Source organism: Lissotriton helveticus, chromosome 6 (assembly GCF_964261635.1).
Source record: "Lissotriton helveticus chromosome 6, aLisHel1.1, whole genome shotgun sequence".
Taxonomy (NCBI): domain Eukaryota; kingdom Metazoa; phylum Chordata; class Amphibia; order Caudata; family Salamandridae; genus Lissotriton; species Lissotriton helveticus.
This window is the reverse complement of record NC_136067.1, coordinates 1,821,493,647-1,821,515,203: the sequence shown is the minus strand read 5'-3', so window position 1 is coordinate 1,821,515,203 and position 21,557 is coordinate 1,821,493,647. Positions and strand designations below refer to the sequence as shown.

The 21,557-nt window shown below is 48.6% G+C and overlaps 1 protein-coding gene across 2 annotated transcripts in view; it reads left to right on the top strand.

Moving 5' to 3' along the window:
* UBR2 (ubiquitin protein ligase E3 component n-recognin 2) overlaps nt 1–21,557 on the top strand; it is a 1,610,484-nt gene that overhangs the window by 1,496,168 nt on the left and 92,759 nt on the right. The gene's annotated exons all lie outside the window — the stretch shown is intronic.

Sequence of the window (21,557 nt, the reverse complement as noted above, 5' to 3'; positions counted from 1 at the left end):
CACCTTGTCTGCCTCTGTACTCTCAAACGCGACCCCGATGCCAAGACCTGCGCCATTTGTGGCACCATGCACCCCAAGGCCTGGAAGGAGTGCTCCTTCAAGCTCCTTGCCACTGGACGTAAGAGACTGCAACGTTCTTGATCTCAGTAGAGAAGAAGGACCCAGGAGCGGTAGCTGAGCCATTGATCTTTGTCGAAGTGGTCCGGACATTGTTACGAACCACAAATAGAAGAAAAATAGAAAGCCAAATAGGTATTTGACTTGGGCCCGTCTGTTGAAGTCATCCAATGAGACAAGGGAACATCGGCATTCAAGGCCTGAGTCTGCAGTTGAGCCTACGCCTGGGATGTCTCCACACTTCCCCAATTTTCTTGGATCCAGAGCAACCCTCGCCCAACTTCTTGACTTTTATGAGGCCATTCACCTCATATTTGAGCAGCCCGTCCCCCTTGATGTGCCCTCGGGACCCGCAGGGTTGGGAGGACCCCCTACTAGTTTTTCATCTGCGGGTTTGTCCCTGGAGCTAGTTGGGGCCCATTGGATCCATGGACGGATCTGGACAAACACCGGTCCAGCCAGCTTGACCCCCTTCTGTGCCGGTCCCACTGCCGGCACTGCCCCCATTCTTATCCTTCACTACGACACAGAGCTGGTTGGGCATCTTCCGATGCCGCCGCTGACTGGAAGAATTGTATCCAGGCCAGAGCCTGAGCACGGTTCCTATGGGCTCGGACTTGTGGAAAAGTGGGAAGAGCAGCTGGACCCTCATGAATACCAGCGCCTGAATTTGACAGATGCCCGTAGACTGAACACAGCCCCAATACTGGCTTGGTCTCTCCTCCTATCTTGGCTAGAGAGGAAGGAGCATCATTTGCAGTGGAGCTGAAGAGGGCTGCTGAGGTCCTGGACCTTCAGCTTCCCTCCGTGGCTGTCAAGACAAACATCTTGACAGTGATGCTTCAGCCGGAAGTCACTGCTTCCGAACCGCTTCTTCCTTTCAATGAAGTCCTCACGGAAGTCCTACTCGGGGCCTGCTCCAAGCCCTGCACAGGGGCTCCTGTGAATAGGACAAATGGCCTCCTCCATCGCCTGCCGCAGGGGACCCACACTTCTTCACCCAACACTCCACCCTGGAGAGCTTGGTGGCACCAGCCTCCACTTCCAAACTAAATCCTTCCACATTTCCTACCACTCAACCGAAATGGGAACCCAAGAGGCTCTGGATACCTTAGGAAAGAAGATGTATCTTGTAGATGTGAGAAGTTGGCCTGGTATATGATGTTCACTATTCTAGTGAGCACCTTGCACCAGTCCAAACAACCCTTATGGTGATGGTTGTAAGTCAACCGTATAGACCAGCTATCCTAGTGGTAGCGTGGACAGAACAGTCTTAGGCTAAAAGACTCTTGAGGGCGTGTAAAGCCAGCTGTTTTACCATATGTAACCCCTTGAAAATCAAATGGAAGGACACCACACAGGATATATATAAAATATATATGTATTTATTCACTAACACACTCCTCTGAACTCTTTATGAGGTCAGAGGCAAAAGCACATAACAAGTTACACTTAGAAATACTTTAAATAGCACTTTTTACAGTTAGGTCCTAGGGGCGCGTAAAACCATATACTAAGTAAGTGGTATAAGAACCACGACTTGGGAAAGGAGAAGGCCTAGAGAATCGCTGGGGCTACACTATCTGACCCTTAGGTTAGGAGTAGGAGGTCCACAGGCGGCGCGTGCAGTGTCTTTACACACACGCGGGAGTCAATGTTAAGTCAATGGGAACTTAGAAGGTAAGTAAATGAAGATTTAGGACACTTCCGGTCTAGCTAGGAGGAAACAACTAGTAAATCTGGACACTAGGATAGTCAATCCCTACTGGAGCACCGAAGTACTCGCGTTACCTCACCCACGGGCTGCGGGTGCATAGGTGTCAAAGTGTGTCGGGTTTCGTCGTTGTTCTCAATGGAGCCTTGAAGAAAGATGCTGCAGGCGACCAGGAGGAAGATGTCCGGGTGGATCCAAGGGTGGATCTAGGATGAAGAGGACCTGAAAGCAGAGGGTACAGAGTCTAGGTCACTAGCCAGTGACCGGGTGGAACCAGGGTGGAACCAGACGTCGTCGAGGAGCAATCAGGTGCGGATGTGAAGCTTGTTGTTGCAGTCACGCGGACCAGGAGGCGCCGAGGACGACCAGGTGCTGGAGAGGCGCTGTCCCACGAAGGTTCTCGCAGATGGAGGGGTCGACTTCAAGATTGGAGCCAACAAGCTTAAGCAAAGGCAACCCACGCAGGATACACAAGGAGCTTCTGGTGCAGACCAGGAGGGTCTGAGGTACTTCACCTTTTCAGGAAAGCAAGTGCCAGTCTGGAGCAACCAGACCAGCGATGGATTTTCACAAGGGTCGTCGTTAGAGGGCTACTAGCCAACGGGCCAGCAACCGGACAACGCGTGGAGCAGAACACAAACAGAAGGGCCCCACGCAGATCTCTTGGAGTGTGGAGGGCTGGTCTTCGGTGCAGGTGGAGCTCGGTGTCGGGGTGTCTCAGTCCCCAGTGCACAGCTTCGAGAATGCCTCAGGAGCTACGCTGTTAGCAAGTTAAAGACTTTCCAAGTTGCCTGGTTCCACGGATCCCGATGCCTTCTACGGAGCTCAGCTGTGCTGGAGTCGTGCAGTGGGGTCAGAGGAGTCCTGGAGTCGAGGTCTTGTCAGGCTCTGCGCTCGAGTTCCGGCGGGAACAGGGACAAAGCAAGCCGTCGAGTTGCTGGATGGTGCCTGGTTTCCCAGGTTGGTCACTCCTTGGCCACAAGGGAGATTCTTCAGTCTTCAAGTCGCTTGAATGTCGAAGGGTCCAGAGTTTCGTTTCAAGTTTCAGTTCAGGATCAAATCTAAAGTCTCCTGGGTCAGCTCCTATCTTTATACTACTAAAGGGGGCTGGTTTACTCACTAGGTCCCTCCTATGGGTGGGACCAGGAAGGGGGGTGGTTAAACCACCTTTCCTTTGCGCAGTTTCGCGCCAGAGCTGGGGCTGGAGTGCCCCAGCAACCGGTTTAAACTGGGGTATGCATGGAGCACCTAGTGTGCCCCAGGCATGTCTCATTCTATTCAGCCCTCCCTGTCCAATACACAAAATCCTGTCTGGGGTGGTGCTCGCACCTCTCCAGGCAGGAAACCTATTGTCCAGGCCTCCCTCGCTGGAAGGACTCCCAGCAGCAGGAGGTCAGACTTGTGTCTGTGGCAGCAGCATCCATTTTGTGATGATGGGGCTCTGGTTAACTTTAACCGGGTACAGAAGTTTCAACATGTCTTCTCCCTCTAGAAGGGTTGAATGCTACCCCCTCGCCAGAATTGGCGAGGGGGTAGTATTCCAAAGCGGTTGACACCTTACACGACATGTTGAGATAAAGCCAAACCAAAGTTAGCATTAACCGCAGGGATTATAATACACTTAAGAGTATATGGTATGGCAATATCATAGAACAGCTATAATGACATTTTTCCAAAAGCTGCAGACAGGCTCAGCTCATGCTAGAGCGCCATTTCACACATAACCAAGCACTCTACCTCCAGGATTGTTAAGGATTGCCATAGGAGTGACTTATAGGTTATTATGTGTCTATATATAAGGTAGGTATAGGAATACTATACCTAAGCAAGGGGTGATTACACGACCTTGCCCCAGCTGAGTGATCAGCCAGTTGTGTCAATTTAGGTGGCCAGCCAGGGGTGGCATAATATATGCTGCAGCCCCTGGTAGGCCTTGGATGCACCTATGCCCTGGGTACCTATAGTACACTATACAGGGGGTCATAAGGTGACCCAATATCCAATTGGAGATGTACCTAGAGTACATGGAGTCCATTTTTACAGTGAGAGCAGATAGCCTGGGGCCCTGATTAGCAGGATCCCTGGCCAACTAAGTCGAAAACCAGCTAAACACTAGGCAAAAAATCTGGGGTAACCATAGTCAGGTATCCACCTTCCTACAGTAGAGACATCTGTCCACAGATTCTTTACCTATGAATTTCCAAGGTATCAGACTGGATCTGGAGGATTTTTCTTCGATCAATGCCCTTGCGCGCCGGTAGGTTCCATTAGTCTGCTCCTCGCAACATTATTGGCGTCTTCTCTGCCGTTGTGACATGCACGTTGCCTATACATGTACCACTTTGGCGCATTGACCTTAGTTTTTTTCTTACTGCACCAGCCAGCGCAGATCTGTGAAGAGAGCTAACCCTACTTTTTTGGTCTATAGGTATTTTCCAACATGTCAAAGAAGACTTCTGGAGTCAAACCGTGCGGTGCCTGCCACTGCGCCATGTCAGTGACGGATCCACACTTGATTTGTCTTTGGTGCCTGGAGCACAACCAGGAGCACACCCACGACTCGGAGTCGTGCTCCGACTGCCGGGCCATGGGTCCGAAAACTTTGAGGGAGCGATTCCTACAGCTGCTTGCAGCCTGTCGCTCAGCACTGCATCGTTCACCCCAGAGGTCTTGTTCTCTGTCCTGGTCAAGAGGAAGATCCGGGCACCACTCCGGGAGACCTAAGACCTTATCCTCCCACTTGAAGTCATCAGGTAAGTCCGGTTTCATCCAATGTGACGGATGAGACTCAGTGCTCTAGTCCTCGTTCTTCAGAACCTGCGCCTGGGTTGGTCCCGTGCTTTCCTGCCTTCCTGGGTGCCGGAGCGATCCCTGCCCAGCTCAAAGAATTTTATGATGCCATGTGCCTCATATTTGGGTAGCCTAATCCTCCTGGTGCGCCCTCCGGCCCCCAAGGGACTCCATCGGGTTCCGTGCCAGAGGTTCCGGACCCTGCGCCGATGTCCCCTTGGATCTGGTGGTGGGTCCGGACCGACGCCGGTCACGCCACTCTGACCTTCAGCACAGCCCCATTGCCGAGACTCCTGATGCTGCTGTCGCCCCCCTCAGCAGCTCCAGCCCCATTCTTATCCGCGACAACCCGGATCTGGATCGGCACCTAACAGTACCAGTACCCCTGCCCGTCAGTAGGTGGCATCCTGTGGCTCCGCGTCCATCACTGGCGTCGTAAGCGCCGAGATGACGTCATGGAGACTACTTAGGCGCCACCCATGCGCGCTGATGTCAGTTGTTCTTTTTCCGCGCCAGCAAGCGCAAATCCGGATTGAGCACGTACCTTAGTCACTTTTTGACTACTATTTGAGACTTTTGTCTCCCCCCTTTTTTCTCCTGGTGCACGTAGTGATGCCTGGTTTTAAGTCCTGTGGGGCCTGCAGCCATAGTATATCGGTGGCTGACCCCCACGATGTTTGCCTCTAGTGCCTGGAGACTGATCACGACTCCCGGGACTGTCGAGCCATGGCCCCGAAGGTCTTGAGGGAGCGGCACTGGAAATTGCTGGAGGTCCGGCATTCGTCCCACCACCGCTCCGGGTCTATGGGCCGTTCCCGGGGCCGCTCGCTGGATCGGAGCCGTCGCTCCTCAAGCTCCAAGTCTTCGCCTTCGGATTCTAGTAAGCGACATCATAAAAAGAAGTCGAAGAAGCGTGTTCACTCTCCGATGTTCCCCTGTCACTCCTCGGAGGCAGACGAGGGAGACAGGAGCTCCGCTGCTGCAGCTCCTCTGGAACCTGGGAGTTCCACGGTCTACCCGCCCTACCCTGGTTCGTCGGCGACTCCCGAACAGGTGCAAGAATTTCTTGCTGCCATGGACCACCTTTTCTGATAGATACATCTGCCGTGTGGATTCCTCACTATGTGAATATCCCCTTGCGTCAGCAACATTCGGAAATTCTTTTTGTAGCCTCGCGCCGACGTGGATTCGGACGTCATAGAGACACGACATCGCTCACGACTCCGCTGACGTCACCGACGCCTATAATAGGCCCACGCCGGCGTGATGACATCAGTTCCCTTTTTTCCGCGTCGTCGACGCTAACGGTTATCGGAATCTCTGTAGCCTACTGGTACTTTGTTGCCTTTTTTGTTTCTATTTTCCGCTTCTTTGTATCCTGTCTCTTCGAAAATGTCAACCAAGAAGACCGGCTTCAAGCCCTGCAGAGAATGCGGCAAAATGATGTCGATTACCAACCCGCACGAAGACTGCATCTGGTGCTTGAGCTCCGACCACGACGTCGATAGTTGTTCCTCTTGTCGGAAGATGAACCCGAAATCTCTGAGGGAAAGAGAGGCCAAACTCCTGGTGGCAGAATTAAAAGCTGGTAAAGGGAGGACATCGAGGTCTCGTTCTCGAAGAGAAAGATCGAGGTCGAGGTCTAGATCTCGAGAGGAGTCGTCTTCGAGGTCGGCTTCGGATCATACTTCGAAGTCGAAGAAAAAACATAAGAAGAGGAGACATGAATCTCGACGTCGTTCTGGTAATGAGTCGGATTCGAGATCGAAGTCACCGAAGAAGGTACGCTCTAAGGTGGTTACTATGGATGTCTCTGAACCGGAAGGTGAGGCCTCACCTTCGGAGTCGCGTGTTCAATCACTGACTCCGGCTCCCAATCCGTCTCCGGCGCCGTCCTCGGCCCATGACGAAGAAGAGATTCGAGTGGATGTGGATTCTGCGCCTACCGAAGAGCCGAATCCGATTACTCCACAAGAACAGCCTGAGGGTTTCCAACCTCCATTTCCAACCCCAGGACAAGATCCATCTGCATTTCTTAATGCTATGTATGGTGTCTTTTCAAGGGCATGGTACCCCTCTGGTGCACCTTCTGGTCCCATGGGTCCGCTGGCTTTCAATCTAGGAGTTCCTCACTCCTATCCTCCTGCACCTTTTATGCCAGCCCCGACGCCGCCTTGGCAATTTCTGGCTCCACCGAGGCCGCCGATTCCGACGTCACCCGCTCCAGAGCGACCTCGAGAACATCCGACTAAACCTTCGGATTCGATGCCGACGTCGGACCCGGCTCCGTCGGAGCCGTTGGTGGATCCGACTGCAAAACGTGTGAAGGAGAGGTCCAGAAGGGAAGCACAACGCCTTTTGGAGGAAAGAAGATATATGGAATCTCATCCTGATTTAGAAGAAGGTGAATGGGATGAAGATAGTTTTGATGAGCTGGCTGATGCTAGTAGTCTTGATTTCTCCCCAGAGTGGGAATTACCTTCAAGCTCTGATGCACCTTCTAAGGATGTCCAACCTAACCATATGGTTATGAGGAAGGCGGCAGATCTTCTTAAATTAACTTTACCTACAGTGGAGTTTAAGTCCAATCTTCTGACTGAGGTTTTACATTCTCCTAGTTCTGTAATAGAACCGTTACTTCTGTTTAATGACGCCTTGACAGAGCCCATTTTGGAAGTTTGGAAGAAACCACTGTCAAATTCTGCAGTTTCCAAGAGTGTGGCAAGGAGGTACAGGGTTGCACCTGAGGACCCTGCTTTTTTGACTTCTCATCCTTCACCAGAGAGTTTAGTCATTCAAGCTGCTTGCTCTAAGAAGAATGTAAGTTGCTTTCCCCAGGTTCCTTATGAAAAGGAGGAAAAGAAACAAGATCAGGTGGCTAAAAAGACCTTCTCCTCGGCAAGCATGGCTTTGAAGTCAACTAATGCCACTTGTCTGATGGGGAGATATGTACATGCCCTTATGGATTCTGTGCGGGTTCTAACTCCTAAAGTTCCTGATGCCAGCAGAAAAGATTTTGAGGAGGTGATCTCAGATGCGCAAGCAGCAGCTCGCCAGGTTATTCAAATTGGTTTGGACACTGCAGACTCTGTGGCACGTATGATGGGTACTGCTGTCGCCACTAGAAGAGCAGCTTGGCTGAAATCCTCAGACTTTTCAGCGGATGTTCAGGCGACCTTATTGGATCTTCCTTTTGATGGGTCTGGCCTCTTTGGGAAGAAAGCTGATGCAGCCCTTGAGAGATTTAAAGACAGTAGGGCAAGTGCTAAATCTTTAGGTCTTCAGATAAGGAGCTCTTCGACCAACAAGAGTTTCAGGGGTTTTGGTCGCTCTTCCTTTCGGAATTACCGACAAGGTCAGCAGCAACAACAACAACAGCAGCAGCAACAAAATTCCTTGTACAGGTCGTACAGAGGAAAGCAAAGATCACGTCCTCGTGGACATCAGGCCTCTTCCTCTTCCACTTCCTCTAATCCCCCTGCCTCAGAAAAGCAGCCCTAGATCTGCCATTCAGGATCATGTGGGTCCGGTGGGGGGTCGGCTTACCCACTTTCTACGAGATTGGGAATCGGTTACATCAGATCTTTGGGTTCTCAATCTCGTAGAAAATGGGTATGCCCTTCCCTTTCGGGAATTCCCTCCCAATTACCCTCCTTGCCAGGGATATTGCTCAGAGGAACATCTGTTACTCCTACAGGAGGAACTTCAAACTCTATTAAGAAAAGGTACGATAGAGGTGGTCCCAGAGCAGGAAAGGGGCCAGGGATGCTACTCCCTGTATTTCCTGATTCCCAAAAAGGATGGCAGGCTTCGTCCAATCCTGGATCTCAGGATCTTGAATTTTTATCTGAAGCAAGAGAAATTCAAGATGCTCACCCTTGCTCAGGTTCTTCAGGCACTGCTGGAAGAAGACTGGATGGTGTCGCTCGACTTGCAGGATGTGTACTTTCACATCCCCATCCTGAAGTCGCACAGGAAGTGTCTCCGTTTTACGGTGGGATCGCAACACTATCAGTTTGCAGTCCTTCCGTTTGGGCTTACTACTGCGCCTCGAGTCTTCACCAAGGTGATGGCAGTGGTGGCGGCGCATCTCAGAAGGTCAGGGATTCCTGTATTCCCTTATTTGGACGACTGGCTGATCAAAGCAGAGTCATCAGAGATAGTGCTCCATCATCTGCGAGAGTCAACCCGGTTGTTGTACAGGTTGGGTTTTTCGATAAATGTACCCAAGTCTCACCTGGTGCCCTCCCAGCGCAACCTGTTCATAGGTGCTGTACTGGACACAACTGTATGTCGTGCATTCCCTCCTCCTCAAAGGATTCGCGACATACAGGAAATGATTCCTTTATTTTACAATGGAGCGGTCTTCCGGTCCTGAAGGTCCTTCGCCTGCTCGGTCTTATGGCTTCATGCATTCTGTTGGTCAACCATGCACGCTGGCACATGAGGGCGCTCCAGTGGTGCCTCCGCAGGCAGTGGTATCAGCACAACGGAGATCTCAGGGAGTCAGTGAGGATCTCCAGAGAAGCTGCTTCGGATCTGTCTTGGTGGGGCGTGGAAGGCAACCTGTCTCAAGGGAAGCCTTTTCAGTTGCCTCCTCCGGTGGCCACAGTGATAACAGATGCATCCACTCTACGGTGGAGTGCTCATCTAGAGGATCTGGAGGTCAAGGGTCTTTGGTCTCCAGAGGAAAGGTTGCTTCACATCAACCTTCTAGAATTGCGGGCGATACGTTTGGCGCTCAAGGCCTTCCTCCCTTCCCTTTCAGATCGTTCGGTCCAGGTCCTGACGGACAACACGACCGCGATGTGGTACATCAACAAACGGGGAGAAGTGGGGTCACAGTGTCTCTGCAGAGAGGCTCTGCGTCTCTGGTCCTGGGTTCAGGACCATCAGATTTGTCTGATGGCAAATCATCTGGCCGGAGTTCTGAACGTTCGTGCAGACAGTCTGTCGGCAGTTCTCTGCCGACCACGAGTGGAGGCTTCACCCGGAGGTGGTTCGTCACATCTTTCGGACGTGGGGGACTCCTCGGGTGGACCTGTTCACCACTCGCGAGAATGCTCACTGCCTGTCATTCTGCAGTCTCCAGTTTCCGATGCAAGGAGCCTTGGGGGACGCGTTTCTGTTGAGTTGGAGAGATCAACTCCTTTACGCGTTTCCCCCCATACCTTTGATTCCTCGGGTTCTGAGGAAGATTCGCCAAGACCGGGCCCAAGTCATATTGGTCGCCCCGGACTGGCCAAGAAGGGTGTGGTATACAGATCTTCTACACCTCTCCTCTCACCCCGCCACTCCGTCTCCCTCTCAGGGCAGACCTCCTCTCTCAGATGGAGGGGCAGGTTCTACACCCCCACCTCCAGACATTACACCTTCATGCCTGGAGATTGAACGGGGCAACCTGAATTCCTTTTCTCTCCCGCCTGACGTGGTGGATGTCATCTTGTCGGTCAGGCGTGACTCCACTAAGTCTATCTATTCTTATAGATGGTCGAAATTTGTCACGTGGTGTGGGGAAAAATCTATTGACCCTTTGAGAGCCCGTTTGTCTGATGTTCTTCAGTTTGCTCTTTCTCTGGCGCAACAGGGGCTTGCTGTTGCCACAGTGAAGGGCTATCTTTCAGCGCTGTCGGCATTTCTTTGTTTGCCTGACCAGCCATCTTTTTTTAAATCTCCTGTAGTTTTAAGGTTTTTGAAGGGCCTCACAAATAAGTTCCCTCCTACTCCTTTTATTGTGCCTCTGTGGGACTTAAATCTTGTTTTGACCTTTCTGATGGGTGCTCCCTTTGAGCCTCTTCACAAATGTCCTATGAGGCTTCTGACTTTTAAAACAGTCTTCCTCGTTGCAATAACCTCGGCAAGGAGGGTAAGTGAGCTTCAAGCTCTTAGTTACAAGCCCCCTTTCTTGACCATTCATGCTGATAGAATGGTTCTTAGGACCAGGGCTGCTTTTCTGCCTAAGGTGGTGACTCCTTTCCACCTTGGTCAATCCATTACCCTTCCTACCTTCTATCCTCCCCCACACCCTTCTAAGGATGAGGAGAGGTTGCACTGTCTGGACCCCAAAAGGGCGGTGTCCTTTTACTTGGACAGATCTAAAGACTTTCGTTTGGATGACCAGCTTTTCATTGGTTTTGCTGGCTGCAAGAAAGGAAGAGCGGTCCATAAAAGAACTTTGTCGAGATGGATTGTCCTCTGCATAAAGATCTGCTACTCTTTGGCTGGTAAGGAGGGTATAAGGGCTCATTCTACAAGAGCTAAGTCGTCAACCTCTGCATTGGCTAGAGTGTTCCTGTAGAGGATATTTGTAGAGCCGCCACTTGGTCTTCCCTCCACACTTTCGCGAAGCATTACTGCTTGGATTCCGAGGTGAGGAGAGACGGTCACTTTGCACGCTCTGTTCTCCAGGATTTCCTGGTCTAGAAGAGTGGACACCCTCCTCCGGGAGTGGGGACTGCTATGGGACTCTATTCACAAGGTGAGGAATCCACACGGCAGATGTATCTATCAGAAGAACAAGTTACTTACCTTCGGTAACGCTTTTTCTGGTAGATACTATATCTGCCTGTGGATTCCTCACTGACCCACCCGCCTCCCCGTTGTCCACTCTTCTTTACCAGAGTTTCTGTAATGGATTTATTTTATTGTCAAGGATTTGTTTATTTCAAATGTTTTATTGCATTTGCTTCACACTGTGTGTGTTACATTGATATTTGTACTTCGTATGCTGTGTATATGTCTACTGTCATTGGTCCGTCCGTTTGCCTCGAAGGCACGGAAAAAAGGACGGAACTGATGTCATCACGCCGGCGTGGGCCTATTATAGGCGTCGGTGACGTCATCGGAGTCGCGAGCGATGTTGTGTCTCTATGACGTCCGAATCCACGTAGGCGCGAGGCTACAAAAATAATTTCCGAATGTTGCTGACGCAAGGGGATATTCACAAGCTGAGGAATCCACAGCCAGATATAGTATCTACCAGAAAAAGCGTTACCGAAGGTAAGTAACTTGTTCTTTAGGCCTCAGGCTCCCGCCGGCGCGCCTTGGCACCACAGGATCCTACACCGTTGGCTCCGGCGCCACGAGGTGCAGCATTGCCGGCCCCGGCGCCACCCTCGGCGCCGCACTGGGTGTCGTTCATTCCGCCCTTGCCCCGGTTTCAGGACCATTTTGTTCCGACCTGGGATCCGCATTGGGAGGCGGCGCCGTCCGGCCGGCGTTGTTCTCAGAGCCGTTCCCGACGCCGTTTGTCCCTTCTCCAGCCCTGCCGCCGCGACCTGCCCCTCCTGTGCCGGAGGAGGACTGGGATGGATCCGAGGACCCCCTTGCCCGGCAGTGTGACTCCGAGCAGGATTGGATGTGCGACCTAGAAGATGCTGGTGACCTCGATGTCTCTCCTGACCCGGGGTTTGCCTCTCCCCACCTACGATGGAGAAGGGCGCTTCCTACACGATGGTGCTCCATCAGCTGCTGAGGTCTTCAATCTCGACCTCCCCACAGTGGCCCTCAAAACCAACCTCCTCACCGAGATGCTCCAGACGGCGTCTACTTCGTCGGAGCCGTTGCTTCCCTTCAATGACGCCCTTACCGACGTCCTCTTGGGGACTTGGTCGCGGCTGGCCACGGGAGCTCCAGTGGATAAAAACGCCGCCTTTCTGACCTCTCATCCCACGCCTGAGAGTCTGGTCATTCAGGCCTCGACGTCTCAGAGTGCCTTTCCCACAGCCCCGCCGGATAAGGACTCTAAGAAACTGGAACAGTTTGGTAAGCGGTTGTTCTCTTCAGCCAGCTTGGGGCTGCGGTCGGTGAATGCCGCCTGCTTATTGGGCCGCTACTCCTGAAGAAAATAGAAACCTTCTCAGCAGTCTCACTGATACCTGGTCCTTTTAAACCAACAAAGAAGAGTTTGGCACCGAAGCTGTAATACAAAATTCATATTTTAATTACCTCAGATGAGGGAGACCACGTCACACAGTACCCTCAGAAACTGTATGAGGCAGTCTAAGGAGTACAGAAAACAGGGGCCTTATATGCTTAGGGTTACATAGCAGAACACCAAGGAGAGGTCCTGGCACATGTAAGCATGCAAAATGACTAATATGTGTATACAAGATCTGCTTGCTCAACAAAGTGGGAGGAGAGTTACTTCTCCATACATCAACAAGAATAGCCTGACAGTTCTATGAGAGGAGCAGGTGCATTCTCCTAGCTAGGCCTCTCTGAGCATGTGCAAGGCTCTGAAGAGGGAAACAGCACATGGCGAGCACATGGCTAACTAAAATGGCTGCCAAATACAAAATGGCTTTCAGCTCATGCTAACAAATCCCTGCAATCTTTAACAGATAGTCCTTTTAGCATGAGCTAAAGACATTCCTATGATCCAGTAGGAACACAGAAAATATTTGCACATTCATTTTCACAAATTTATCAATATCTTAATTCATTACTAGGTGGGCATTTTTCCATTCTAAACATTTCATTAAGCGGGTACATATAAGGTATAAGCAGGAATACAAAGGGAACAGAGCATCGGGTCATAATTAACATACAGATAGCAGGAGAGAGTAATGACCGCTATCATGAACAGAAGCATCAGTGTTCTAGTCCTAAGCAAATCCTAGAACCATCTAGTAAAAACATTTTCAGGGCTCCTATGCATTTCAGTGACCATCCATTTCAATTTCAGAATAGCCAACAGCATATATCTAATAAAAACATTGTGATTAGACTTTCCCATTGTTCCCTTTATGAGGGGTAGAACATCAATCATTTTTTTAGGAGGAGGGCAAAGTAAAATTTTTCAGTTGCTCAGAAAAGCGATTTTCGTGCAGAATAAATATACCTAATGCAAATTTTAAAGCGACTAAACAGATTATTACAAAAACAATCCTGGCTACAAGGGACCAGGAGGACCACACAGGGCCACAGCAAGTAGAACGAAGAGCTGCAAAGGGCTGCTTCTCCTAAAAAATGGGATGACCAAAGGGGTACATTATTAACAAGAAAAAGAAGAAGTACTTGGGGAAATTGAAGCGGCTGTACAACCAAGCCAGAGGGGAGTCTTCTCCCTGTGTCCGTTTGAGCCTCATAGGCAGGCTCTTGTTGTTTCCACAGTGGAGTTGCACAACTCGCAACTCAAGAATCACGGCCCAGTTTCAAGGAAAAAGTTTATTCTTTCAGGATAGGGCAGTCACCCACCAGGGCAAATGCTCTCAGCGATCCTTTCCAGTGTCTCAGGCAGTGCACCAGTTTTCTTCACTTCAATCGAACAGGTACCAGAGAGACATCACCTGTACCCTAAACTCAAGTCCTTCCCTAACTCCTGTATTGCTCTGCTGGCACACTGCTCATTCGTTGGGGCCACACATTGCATCTAGTGTGCCCAGGTATCTCTTGACCAACAAACAAAGGTGCAAACTTGCATTCACTTTGGGGCCAGAATTCAGAGGCCTGATGCTAGGATCTCTGAAGCAACCCTTGTTTCCAAAGGGGTCACCTCAAGCAAAGCTTCCTCGCCATTCTGGTCGGTCTGTGACTCTCAGCTGGGCATCAAAAACTTGATCCACGATTTCTCCTTTCTGGTTTGATACCCCGTCTTTCGCCCAAGACCGTGGCAGGGATACACAATTAACATCCCAGGGCTTCCCTTTGCTTCAAGCTGGACTGGTGCTGACGCTGACTCTCAAGGCTGAATGTGATGTCCGGGCCTCTCTGGCAATGGTTGTAAGGCAGCAAATATCTATTGGTGGACAGAACAAAAGGTTTTTAGACAGACAAGGCACAGAAACAGTCTATCAACAGAGAAGATAGTCTCAGAATACTTCCTAGTCTTGGGACTCCCCCTATATTAGCAAGGCACCCAAGAACCACTTCCATCTATCTATGTGAGAGTAAAAAAAACAACAACCTGGACTTATTGGGAAGTATAAAAGAAACTCCTTGGTGAACTGACAAGAGAAATGCATCACCCAATCCCAAGCAGCCAAGGAAGTCTGTGTTCATTTATTAAATTCTTAGGAAAAGAGAAAAACAACACAGACGTACCTTAATTCCTTACATTGGTGTATTCCTGTGTACTAATCTGAAAACCTTCAAGAGAAAATGAAATGTTCTACACTTTTACTCATAGATTTTAAACTACTTGTACCGGATTGCAGACACTTCTAAAATGATTCTTCTTAATAAAAGAACCTACATTGTATGCTTAGGACCATGCTCTCATGTTATAGGAGCAACAGGAAAGTCTAAAACTGCTAATTTAACAGGGGTTCTTATTTATAAAACAATATTTCCTTAAAAAATGTTTGCTACGGATCACATGGGCATCTTTCCTGCGTTCTACTTTTCATGATCCAAACTATCCAACATCAGCTCTAATAAGGACTGTCAGTTTATTTACACAGACTAGCTAATAAAAACTAGCAATGCCCTTGCAAAACTATGTAGCATGAGAATAACATACATACAACAATGGTGTTATCAGCTTAAGATTTGTAGAACAAAAACTACCCACATCTAGCTCCCCTTAAAGGTCAAATAAGGAAACAGCAATCTAAACTATTCATCCTTTCATAATTTCATCAAACAGGATGGGCAGTAACATAACAAATATATTTATTCATTTTATTAATGTTAGCAATGTTTTAAACAGTATTACTGAATGGCCAATTAAATGTCTCAGTGCTATTTCACAGACCGCTTAAACAGGCTAAACAAAATTTGAGAGAAACATACATTTTGCCTACCCTTAATTTGTAGGGGAGCCATCCTCTTCCCCCCATTTTGACAGTAGGAAACCTGAAACAGGTTTCACTTCTGTCAACACTATCAACCCCTATGTGTAGCAACTGGGCATAAACAAAGTTATAGGAGGTATATAACACATTCAAAGCTATCTGTTAATCAAAGTGCACATATACCATTATATTGCTGTTGTATTCATATCAGTGAATCCCTGTCGTCTTTCAAAAAGTTTCAGAGGTCAAAATGTCAAAGCAAACCTTACTCTGGGAGCCCTGCTAGGCTTCTAAATATAGAACTCATTAGCAGCTGTCCCATTTTGTGTGCAAGGGTTTCCATGCGGCTTTCCCTAATTCAAAGTCACCCTGGATACTGAGAGTTGAACAGCAGACCTGTTCCCCTGTTTGCCAGTTTAGAGGTAAGAGAATAACTTCTGCTGTTTTTTGATACATATTTTCAATTGTAAGCAGGGTGCAGTATACTTTTCTAGCAATATAGAAGTCAGCTTTTTGTATTATACCTAAATGTGTGCATTTACTGAAACCTAAGTCAGTTTAAAAGCTGCTCTGAATGGCAGAACTGCATTTAAATAGTGAATTTTACCGAATTTTGACTTTGGTATTTGGGGCATGTAAAAATGAATATCCTACACTTTTTTTGCATAATAGTCATCCTCAGAATGTTCTCTACACATTCTAGAGATGGGGCATCAGAAATATTTAATATTTACCCTTATAAAAATGAGTTTTTTACGCCTGCGCAGAATGATATTTCCTCATTATGCGGTACAACACTACTTAAATTAAATGTTGATGCTAGGAGGTCACAGTATGAGTATTAAGCTTTATAAATATTAAAAAACGAATTTAAAAGCACTTATTTTCAATAATATTTTTTTCTTCATATAATTAACATTTTTATTTTTTTAATAAAACCAATCATTTTGATATTTCCACATATGAAAGCAAGCTTCATTCCTTGCCTATCATATTTAGACGCATTCATTCATAAGCCTAAGCACAGAAGCTTAACTTGAAACATAAAAAATTGTGCGCCACTTTTTAAAGGACAATCATTATTTAACATCAGAACCACGGATATGCTTAGGTAAAAAGGCTTTAAGAAAGGAAATCCCTACTGTCAATCTGTTCTCTGCTATCTAAAATAATGAATCTGTATTTCTAACTTTTAAAACAGCAGTCTGAAATGCTGGGTTTTACACTGTGTTTGCACTAACTTACGATTTAGTTGAGTCCGCATCCTTTTCTCTCCGTGGCCTACAGTCAAAAAGAGAGCTGCTGCTTAGTGACAGTTGACACTGCTGTTGGGAAGCTTCTTTTTTAGTGTCTAAATATAAGCACGGTGACGGTCTATTTAAAACTGAGGCATTTTCAATGTATCGTTCTATAATGTGTGTTTAGTTCAGCAACATCCAATTTACTCAGATGATGTGTTTGCCTGTTAATATCTAATACAATGTATCTAAGGAAAATGCTGTTATAGTTCAGTTTATTTATTGCAAAACACACAATCTCGTTTTTGAGGCCTATTTTATTCCTATTCAATGTGAATTCTAATTTTATCTTTTTAGCATTGTGGCCATTTGTACATGTGCATAGTTGCTTACTCTATCAATTGAATAGTAACATGTAGTTATTTAGCATATTATAAGGTTAATTTCTGGATTTTTATTTAATTATTAAATGACATTTTGCCTAACAGACTAACAGCAAAAAAAAAAAACACACACATTGAGCTCATTCCAGACATATACAGAAGGGGGTCCTACACTCAGAACACATAATACAGCGCGCTTAAGGCTGGCCATTCTTTCACAAAGAGCGCAATCGCTATTTACTCACTAAAGTACCACCATAGACATTTAAACACACGATTAACCCACAGATCAACACTTAGGACAGAAACAAAGGACAGCCCACAGACTGTACTTAAACCAAACCATTTGTAAATACTAGTTGTAAGTCATATTTACAAGAAGAGCTTCTCAATAGTATTCCAAAAGACTGCACGAAACAGCCTGTTCCATTTTGAAGAAGCAAAAATACACCAAATTCACTAGTTTTGGCTGGCAGAACACCCCCCAAAAAAATCGCTCTGCATATCGCCATTAATAAAAGCGCGCAGAATAGGATCCTTTTACATATTTTAATTCCATGGGGTACTTTGTCACCAAGGAAGAAATATGTTTTTTATACCTAAATACTCCCTTATATTCCCATATCACTATAAATCACTGTATCCCTTTATCACTTTGTATCACGTTATCACTATATTTTGCTCTCACGTTTTATATCTCACTTTTATCTCACGTTATATTTCACTTTATCTCACGTTATATCTCTGTATATCTCACGTTATATCTCTGTATATCTCATGTTATATCACTTTATATCTCACATTATATCACTTTATGTCTCCCTTTATATTTCACTGTACATCTCACGTTATTTGTGCAGCCAGCGCACTTCTCTCACTATCTCACAAATGACCTTACTGAGCATAGGTCTCCAGATTCTAACTGCCAAGTTCTAAATGACCTAACGGTTTTCGTTTTTAGAATACTCACGCCAAAAATGTTCTCAGTCAGGAGCGGTAAACATTTGGAGGATCAAACCAGGAAGACCAGAAATATACTGGGCTGCAAAGACAGAGAATCCCCAGAATATCCGTGCACAGAGTACCTCCTTAGTAGAGTCCTGTCCTCCTCAGTAGATTCCTGTCTCCAGTCAAGATCACTCCCTTGGATAGCCACTTCTCTGATGAGGTCCACGTTGGAGCGCCATTTGAAGAAAATAGAAACCTTCTCAGGGGTCTCACTGATACCTGGTCCTTTTAAACCAATAAAGAAGAGATTGGCACAGAAGCTGTAAATAAAATTCATATTTTAATTACCTCAAATGAGGGAGACTACGTCACACAGTACCCTCAGAAACTGTATGAGGCAGTTTAAGGAGTACCGAAAACAGGGGCCTTATATATGCTTAGGGTTACATAGTCAGTATAAAACCAGGGGGAGGTCCTGGCACATGCAAGTATGCAAAATGACTAATATGGGTATACAAGATCTGCTTGCTCAACAACGTGGGAGGAGAGTTACTTCTCCATAAATCAGCAAGAATAGCCTGACAGTTCTATAGGAGGAGCAGGTGCATCCTACTAGCTAGACCTCTCTGAGCATGTGCAAGGCGCTGAAGAGAGAAACAGCACATGGCGGGCACATGGCTACCTAAAATGACTGCCAAATACAAAATGGCTTTCAGCTCATGCTAACAAATCCCTGCAATCTTTAACACCCCCTTGCAGTATGGGATTCTGTTGCTCAGCTGTTGCCTCAGTGTCCTGAGGAGGTCCAGGCTGTCCTTTCTCGGGCGATTGCTGAGTGTAAGGATGCGGCTAAGTTCGCCATTCGGTGTGGTTTGGACACCGCCGACTCATTGGGCAGGGCGATTTCTACAACTGTGGCGCTGCGACGCCACGCCTTGTTGCGTTCGACTGGGTTCTCGCCCGATGTCCAGGGGTCGCTCATGGACATGCCCTTTGATGGCACCCGCCTGTTTGGCAATAAGGCCAAGTCCTTGGGTCTTTCTGCTAAGAACCCGGCCATTCCTGGTTTTCGTTCCTTTCGTGGCTAGGGCTGGGGCACCCAGGAACGTTCTTTCAACAAGCCTGTGCAGAACCAACCTCAGCGCGGCCATGGTCGCGGCTCAGGGAATCAGCGTGCGGGTCAGTCCACCTCCACCCTTGCTGCTCCTACCTTCAAGCCTTCCTAGTCCGTCCTTCGTGGAGCACCCCATGCCGGTGGGTGGCAGGATCCACCACCACCTCCCCCACTGGCACGATATTACATTGGACAAGTGGGTGCTGCATATAATCTGCAAGGGTTAATCCTTTCCCTTTCAGTCCTTCCCTCCAGCCATGGCACCTCTGTGCCACCGCATGTCGGGGGAACGTTTGGTTCTTCTTCAACAGGAAGTCACGGCCCTCTTGGCCAAGGGGGGCCATCAAATGCGTTCCCAGGCAGGAAGTAGGGAGTGCTTGTTATTCCCACTACTTTCTGGTCCCCAAGTAGGACATGGGGGGCCTGCGCCCCATCTTGGACCCCCGGGACTTCAATCACTTCCTCTGGAATGAGAAATTCAAAATGCCGACTCTGGCTCAGGTCCTGACTTGCAGGACAGGTATTTTCACATCCCCATCCTGCCGGCCCACTGGCATTACCTGCGGTTCTTGGTACGCAAGGATAATTTTCAGTTTGCTGTGCTCCCCTTCGGCCTTACCAGCGCCCCTCTGATGTTCACAAAAGTGATGGTGGTGGTAGCAGCTCACCTACGTAGGCCTGGGGTGTCAGTCTTCTCCTACCTCGACGACTGGTTGTTGAAGGCGGGCTCGCCCCAAACAGTTTTCGGCCACCTTCAGACTACTACCAACCTCCTGCATCTGCTGGGGTTCTCCATCAAAGTGCCGAAGTCGCACCTGAGTCCCTCTCAGAAGCTCCCCTTCATCGCAGCGGTTCTGGATTCAATGCTGTTCCGGGTTTATCCTCCCGAGAAGCAAGTCTGGGATATTCAGGCTATGATTACGATCTTTCAGCCTCTATCCTGGGTTTCTGTCAGGTTGACTCTTCGGCTTCTGGGCCTCATGGCCTCCTGCATCCTGCTGGTGACACATGCCAGATGGCATATGCGGGCTCTGTTGTGGGACCTGAAGTTCCAATGGGCACAGCATCATGGCAACTTGTCCGATCATGTCCAGAACTCGAAGGGCACTGCTCAATAATTGCTGTGGTGGCTCACGAATCGCGATTGGGTCAATAGCAGATCCCTCTCCCTTCCCCAACCGGAGCACACAGTGGTGACGGATGCGTCCCTCCTGGGATTGGGAGGCCACTTGGGAGAGGCGGAGATCAGAGGCCCCTGGTCTCCGGCGATTCCCAGCTCCATATCAGCCTATTGGAGCTGCGGGAGATCCGACTTGCACTGACTTTCCTTCCCTCTGTCCGAGGAAGTGTAGTGCAGGTGTTTACGGACAACACCACTGCCATGTGGTATTGCAACATACAGGGTGGGGTGGGGTCCTGGACCCTATGACAGAAGGCTCTGTGCCTGTGGACGTGGCTGGAACATCAAGGCATTACCTTGGTGGTTCAACACCTGGCAGGTTCTCTGAACGCCAGTGAGGACAAACTCAGGCGCCAGTGCTTGATGGATCAGGAATGGTGTCTGAACTCGAACGTGGAGCAATGTCTCTTTCAGCAGTGGGGAGAACCTTGGTTAGATCTATTCGCCACCGAAGAGAACGTGCAAGGTCATCAGTTCTGTACGTTAGAATTTCCAAGGCGGCACTCGCTCGGCGACGCTTTTCGTCATGAGTGGAGTTGCACCTATACCACTTCTGCCCAAACTGCTGAAGATCAGGCGTGACCGGGCCCAAATCATCCTTGTGGCTCCGGATTGGGCACGAAGATACCGGTATCCGAGCTACTCGGCATGGTGGTCGATCCCCCGATCCGTCTGCCTCTTCGGGAGGATCTTCTGTCGCAGCAGCAGGAAGATGGTCCTTTACCCGAACCTGTCCAGCCTCCAACTCCATGCATGGAGATTGAGCGGCGACAGTTAACAGCTTTCAACCTTCCTCCAGAAGTCTGTGATGTTATTTTGGCAGCCAGTTGTCCCTCCACTAAAACGGTATACGCCTGCAGGTGGAACAAATTTGTGGCATGGTGCACAGCAAAGGCTTGGATCCCCTTTCTTCCCCTCTTTCTGAGGTTCTTCTGTTTCTTCTATCTTTGGCCCAGCAGGGCTCTGCTCTGGGCACTCTCAAAGGTTATCTTTCGGCTATCTCTGCCTTTCTAGGGCTTCCAGATTAGCCTTCTCTTAAGTCCCCGGTTGTTAACCGGTTCCTCAAAGGCATTATGCATACGTTTCCACCCGTGCCTTTCATGATGCTTCAGTGGGACTTGAATCTTATCTTGACCTTTCTGATGTGCGCTCCCTTTGAGCTCCTTCATAACTGTCCCTTACGTCTTCTCACTCTCAAGACGGCTTTCCTGGTAGCTATTGTAGGAGAGTGGGGTCTGCAATCCTATGGTCACCCCAGATTTTTGCTTTTTGCTTCACTGGTTTACGACTTCCCCTGGCTGTGGGCCTGCTAATCAGACCCACAGCCTAGCTGTTCT